Consider the following 7,190-nt stretch of genomic DNA (forward strand, 5'->3'; position numbering starts at 1 on the left):
ATGGACAATCTATCCAACTAGGTTGTGGTTTCTTGAGGAATGAGCTAACTGAGAGTTACATATGGCTTTTTGAGTCATTCTTGCTAGCTATGGATGGCCTAGCACCACTGAACCTAATAACAGATCAAGATGGTGCAATGCGATCTGCAATACCTAGCAATGTTTCCAAATGCAACACATCGGAATTGCAGATGGCACATAGTAGAAAAGGCAACAGAAGAGATTCGTCCATTCGTTGCAAAGATAAAAGGCTTGCGTGAAGAGATGAATGACTGCATCAACTGCAGCTTAACACCAGAAGACTTTGAAATGAAATGGAACTTGATGGTGTACAAGCATAGACTGCGAGACCATGAAAAAATAACAGCTCTGTACAACAAAAGAAGCTACTGGGTTCCTGCATACTTTATGCATAACTTCTATCCTTTCCTCCAGACTACACAGAGAAGTGAGGGGTTCAATGCAGTATGCGAAGAAATATGTAACCCCTACTAATTCTGTCATCGAGTTTGTTAGACAGTATGCTGATATCCAATCTAAGATGATAAAAGCACAAAACAAGGAGGAGTCAGACTCAGCACTTTTAACTGTAAGAAATTGGAGTTGGAACCCACTAGAAACTCAAATGGCACAGCTTTACACGAAAAACATACACACTCGCTTCCAGGCTGAATTGCAATCGAGCATGTGCTACAACATAAAAGAGATTGCTCAATATACATACCAGGTGTACTGCATAACCAAATTTGTACCAAACTACTACAACAGGTCCTATGAAGTTTATGCAGACCCTGAAAATGGAGAATACAAATGTGCTTGCTGCAAGTTTGAAAGGGATGGTATTCTCTGCTGCCACATCTTAAAGGTAAAAAAGCAAAAAAAAAGTATAGTTGACATCAAAAAACCCATATTCACTAAGCTAGGTTACCTATAAAAGTATCCATTATTGCCAGTTTTAAAACACATGTATGCTGATTACTGTTTTCCAATGATTTAAACATGTAGGCCATGTTACAGCTTGGAGTTTGCGAGATACCGGCAAGGTATATTCTCCGCAGGTGGACATGGAGTGCTGAAGAAGATTTGGTAGTAGAAAAACCAGGGGAGCGAGCCGTAATGCCAGAGGAATCAAGAAAGAAGATGTGGCTGCATGTCAATTGTAATGAGTTCAAAGGGCTAGCAATTGGTGCAAATGAGACAGAAGATGGCGAAAAATTAGTCCGTATGCACATGAAAGCATTGAAGAAAGACTTGGCTGCACTTAAAAGGGAGACTGCTAAGAGAGCTAAGCGAGTCAACCACAATCCAACAGAAGAAACTGCAAACCAAACTGAGCAAGAATCTACAAGGGATGAAGTGCCTTTGCAACAAGCAAACTCTGGTCCAAAAGCACGTCAGAAGAAACAGAAACAAGCATCTGTGTCAACTTCAGCAACTACAGCGAATGAAACAGCAACTCCATTTGCAATGCCAGAAACTTCAGAAACACAAGTTCCTGACATTCGGGATCCACGTGTATCAAACACAAAAGGAAGGAAGCGAAAGAAAGCATTTCAGAAGCCATTGGACATAGGAAGGAAGGAAATCCGTGTATGCAAACAATGTGGCTCCACAGTGCATGATTCAAGGACATGCACACAGAGGGGGGAGTTGTTTGATCTGAATAACTAAAAATTAAGCAGTTTGCTGTCTTATTTTGTTTAAGTTGTTCCAGAATTCAGAGATGTGACCAGACAAGATGTAATACAAATGCATTCTATACTGTATTTGACTGTCGTTTGTGTGTTACCTTATAGAATTATTGACTAAATTTGATCTCCAGTTATCTTTCTCTTCATTGAAGTCAGTTGTGAGCCACCTGTAAGGCATCACTCTTCTTAGCTTGCTGACGTCCCCCTTGCCAAGCAACGGAATATTCTGTCCATCCCACTTCTCAACGTTGTACAGAGCATGGAAACCGCAATCAAAGCTTACAATGAAGAAGAGGAAAAAGTCATTATCGAACAATTATATATTAGAAAAAGGAACATCAGAAAAAGAAAAAAAATGGTACATGCGTGACGTACTTTGTTTCCTGCATGGGAACATCAATAACTTTTATTTCCCAGTTCTCAATCTGAATCTTGGATGTACTATAGTGCACCTTCCATATAGACTTGATCCTGCTAACAAGATTGCTTGAATGATTCATCAAAGATTCACTTGATTCTCCTCGCATTGAGTCCAACACTTCAAACCTTCCAGCTTGGATATTGAGAGACAAAGAATACCAGTGATTTCCTTCTTTATTTCCTCTTGATATTTCTTCAAAAACAACGAAAGTAACCTGTATGGCAAAAAAACACATGAAACCTAGTAAAAACAAGACAGTTTAAAGTTTACACAAGGTAGCAAAAAAAATTATACATGCTTGGGAAAGTGAAAAAGAAAATAAAGAACAAACCAGAAACTACCTGCTTCATCACACTAAGTGAATAATCCGAGGTTCTTTTGAACAGAGACACAACAGCTTTCTTCTCAAATTCACCATTCATCGGGAAAAGGGATGTTTGAAATGGGACTATCACCTTCCCTTCAACGAGTGTTAGTGCGCCGCAGTACTCAATGCCAACTTCCATACAGTGATTAGACAATTCACCTCTACCATGTATAGAATCGGCTAAATCACTTGTGTGAGCCCAGCTATCTTGGTATTTGATGATTTGGTACCTATTTTTTTTTGAAGACAACATGATTAAAAGATGGAAATAATAATCTATGATAGCATAATAACTACTAGATAACTATCTGCAAAATATAAGTACAGTTATTGGCTTCTGTATCAAAATATAACATATTTCTGGAGACACAAAACTGCCATAATTACTAAATACAACTTCCTATTAATTGAAACACAACTACCAAGTTTATGTACATACTTATCAGGTAGTGTAACAAAAACAACTAGTGTACATACTTGAGAAAAGCAGGTCACTACGACATTTCACATTGGTAGATAAAACTTTCAGAAAATAAAAGTGTAAGATAAAAAGCTACACTATTGCACAAAAAACAAAAAGGAAAGAACTTACTTTCTGATATTTGATTTCACTGGCCTTTGATGCTTGTTGCTCAGCATGATAAGCTGGTAAATTTCTTCTTGTTCAGCTGTCACTTTAATTGCACTGTCAAAAGGTGACTGCATGAAGTGTGACGACTTCTTGACTCTCACTTTATGTGGCTGAACCTTTGGTGTTACGCTTTGGATGAAATTTCCATTTTGTGTAACAGTAGGTTCAGCAGCTGATTTTAATGCTCGCTGCCTTTCTAAGAAGGCTTTAGATGCCTTCTCATACTTTGCAAGCTCTTTAACTCCCTTTTCACTTAGCTGAGAAATGTTTCCTGCCATTACTTGCTGTACCTCCTCAGATAAGGTGAATTCTTCAAAATCAACATCGCTTGATGTGTTTCCAGCAGTTTCAGCTACATCCAAAAAGCAAAGAGATAAAATTAAAAAAAACATTGAAAAAGAAAAGGGATTGTACATGACAAGAAAACACTTAGCAAAAATATTATGTTAGTGTGTACAAAAAGTAAAAGATATTTGTGCAAGCTAGACATTAGTGCATAAGCATACCTTCAGGATTTGACCAAGATAGAGGAGCAACATACAACAAAATCAGCAGCTACATCTTCATCTGAGCAAATAATATCCAACTCAGAACCACTTGTTGAAGTTTCCTGGGAATTGAATCCAAGATCAAAGCTTGGTGGTGTGAACATACCAGGATGGCTATATTTCTTTTCACCATGTGATGAAGTTCCTTTATCAACCCGTTTTCTTTTACGTAAAGGCCGTGTAGCAGTAATACTATCCAATCCAACAAATCTTGAAAGTATCCCAGATTTCTTGACAGATTCAGAAAGATTCCTGACAGCATGTATGATATCTTCTGAGACTCTAATAGGGGGATGGTGCTCTAACCCATAACCACCAAGATTTGCATGCACAAAAGGAGAGATTCTGCATTTACTTCCAGAAAAATCACTTGGTAGATGATGATGTTGCTGTCGTACAGGTGAAACAACAATGGACTTGCACCTGTTGGTTGCAGCGTAAGGTTTTGGAGTCTGAGCATCAACAACAGTTGGAGAGATAGGGATGGCACTGTCTTTTGAATTGCCATCTTTTACTGTCGGCGATTTTGTAGCAGAAGGAGATATTGGAATGGCACTGGCAACTGTTTTCCCATCTTGCTTGCTTGCAGACTTAGTACAAACTGAAGATTCATTCTTGGTTTTCAGACTTGAATCTGAACATTGAGGAATGCTTTCATCATGCAATCGTGCAAGCCTTGGAGATTTTCTTGCTGGTACAGTTGTCGGCAATGCAAGACGTTTCCTACATATGCAAAAGTAAGAGTCAACTGTGATCAATTAAATTAAAAAATGCATATGCAAAACATAGAGAAAAAGTAATTAACAAAAGGTTCAACTGTGATCATCCACATACCTTTTCTTTAACCGATTATCCTTGTCCACCTTTTCATCACCAGTTAAATCGTGAAGAACAACACCACTAGGGAGGACAGGTATGTCTTCAGCAACGACAACATTCAAGGGGACAAAATCATTTTCTGAAATGAGACTCTCCGAGGAAAGTACATATTTGCTTCCTGCTGCAACATTTATAGCACTAGAGTCCAATTGATGATGAAGTATTTCCCTGTTTCAAACAAACCATGATTTATAAACAAAAAAACTACAAATGTTTTAAAATGCAGCTACCAAATTATCTACCTGAAGTTATCATGTTTTTAAAAAACAAACTACCAAATTAGTTAAGTGCAGTTATCAGATTTCTTCATAAAAAAGGATCTACCAGTTATATTAGAACACAACTATAAAGTTTGGTCAATTCAGCAACCATAATTAGCATTGCATCTATGAGGTTACTTCAATTCAGCTATCAGAATAATTTAAATAGTTAACAGAATCATGAGTAAAAACCAAACTAAAACAATAGAACAACAATCAATATTTCTCTGTTGTATCATAGGATTACTACAGAGAAGTATTACTCCCAACAGTGACCAGGACTATATTAGAAAACAGTAAAAAAAATGTGTAGTACAAACATACCTTTCTATTCTAGTCTCAAAACCATGATGCTCTTGCTCATTTGTTGCATTGCTCAAGTCAACAGGTTCAGATTCCTTCTGCAACTGAGATGTTCCAATGTTTACGGCAACAGATTCAGATAGTTTCACCAGCCCAGTTGTTGCATTGTTAACGGCAACAGATTCATATTCTCCATCTTTGTCAACACGAATTCCAAGCTCTTCTGCAACAATATTCTTCACAACTTCATTCAATCCAGAAATCTTAGGCTTCTTCATCAAACCAAGACTTGATGCAAGAACAGCTGCACTGCCCCTAATCCTCTCTTCAGCTTGCTCTGTACTTTCTGACGGTGAATCAGGTGTGAACCCGGAAACATCAGCAATGTTACCTTTAGCTTCAGACCGATCCAAATCACTGTATGTTGGAACCGCAATTTGAGAGTGCATAGGAGGAGGAGATAAACTTGTGCTTCCTTCTTGAAGAATTTCTGTTGGTGTTACAGTGTGATCATCAACAATTCCTTTACCAGCAAGACGGGTTTGTGGTTTACCACGTCTAGTAACAACAGTGGGAGACATCTCTTTATTCTCCGCTGATTCAGACGCACTTAAGTCAGCATTTTCTTCATCACTAGCTTGCTCAACAACATCGTCATTTTCAGTATCGGTATCAGCTGATTCAGTCATGCCTTGCACAAGATTGCTCAACAGACCATTGAGGCCTGATGCAAAAGTTTGCATTAAGGTGTAGGCTTTGATCCGTTGCTGTAACCAAAAATGAGAAAAACCGAAAAGATTAGTTAGTGCGGATGATATTCAGCAAAATTACATAAAAAAATCAAATGTTACAAATGACTGACTTAACATGCAGAAAGTTTTAAATCATACCTTCTGTTTGCAAGAAGGATGTGTATTGAGATTCATCCAAGCTTCAAAACCATTAGGACCACCAAACAAACCCATTTCCCTAGCAATGTCCTCCTTATACTCATCCTTCAGCTGCACGAACAAGTAAAGAAAATTAAAAACCCATAGCAGCTTTTAGTGTTGAGTGCATCAAAACTAGTTGAAATAATCGAACAATGCATCAAAAAATAAGAGGACTAACCTCCAGAACACCGAATATGGTTGAATCGTACTCCTGTGCATCCATTGCACCAACCGCATCAATTTGTAAGCTAGACCAAGCATTAATAGCAAAACGTTCATCTCCAAGCATAAGCTCCAAGTGATTGGTGTTGAGTGCATCAAAGTACCGCAGCTTCAAGCAATAACAACAACACACAAATTATTGCTAATGGTTTACATGAAACTAATGATTTGAATTACCAGAATTGCAAAATTTAGTCACCAGATTAATTCCACTAAACATACAAAAAGATATTTGCAAAAAGAAAAACTTCACAATACTAAAATGCATTCCAAACAATTACTACAACTATTTACAAATGACCAAAAAATACAAAAAGAAGTAACTATAAACAAAGAGTAACTATGTACTCACCATGCAGTACAGTAAACATCCCCTGCTATACTTCCCATTTGACAGATTATTGTGCAGCTCATCAACAATAAATTTGCACATGTTCATCTCTTTTGCATTAGCAATGTCAAGCTAAGAGATTTATCACCATGACATACACAGAAAAAAAGAGGGGAAGATTTTAGTATACATGCAAACAAAATGAAAAATTACGAACCAAAAGGACATAAAATAAAGTAGTTTGCGAAGTTCTATTACCAGCATTGGATAACATTTGTTGCTCATCTTTACATCTGTTGTTGGAGCAACAACTGTTGACACCAAGAACAAAAGCCAAAGTTCCCTAAAAGTATCATCAGCATCTTGGTACTCCTCGAGCATTTTTCCAATCTCTGAAACCTTAGGCCTGCTAGTTTTTCCAGGAAATAGCCTTTCAGAAATCTCAGCCTCCAACTTGTAATCACAATAGTACTTGACTTGAAGTTTTCCATTGGGCAATCCAGTCATGATATGAACAGATTCTTCGTCTAATGGGATAAGTCCACGATAAGGGACAACAAATGCTCTCCTATCGGGCTGATAACACTTTGTAAACCAATTTATGA

General features: G+C 37.6%; 1 long non-coding RNA gene across 1 annotated transcript; it reads right to left on the reverse strand.

The window, feature by feature from the left end:
* Window positions 1-6,266: 6,266 nt before the first annotated feature.
* LOC124708494 lies at window positions 6,267-6,902 on the reverse strand. The gene is made up of 3 exons (XR_007005157.1): window positions 6,844-6,902; window positions 6,607-6,717; window positions 6,267-6,363 (listed from the first exon to the last, which is right to left on the reverse strand). It is a non-coding gene; the product is annotated as an uncharacterized LOC124708494 (long non-coding RNA).
* Window positions 6,903-7,190: the final 288 nt, after the last annotated feature.

This window comes from Lolium rigidum, chromosome 4, assembly GCF_022539505.1.
Source record: "Lolium rigidum isolate FL_2022 chromosome 4, APGP_CSIRO_Lrig_0.1, whole genome shotgun sequence".
In the NCBI taxonomy this organism is placed as follows: domain Eukaryota; kingdom Viridiplantae; phylum Streptophyta; class Magnoliopsida; order Poales; family Poaceae; genus Lolium; species Lolium rigidum.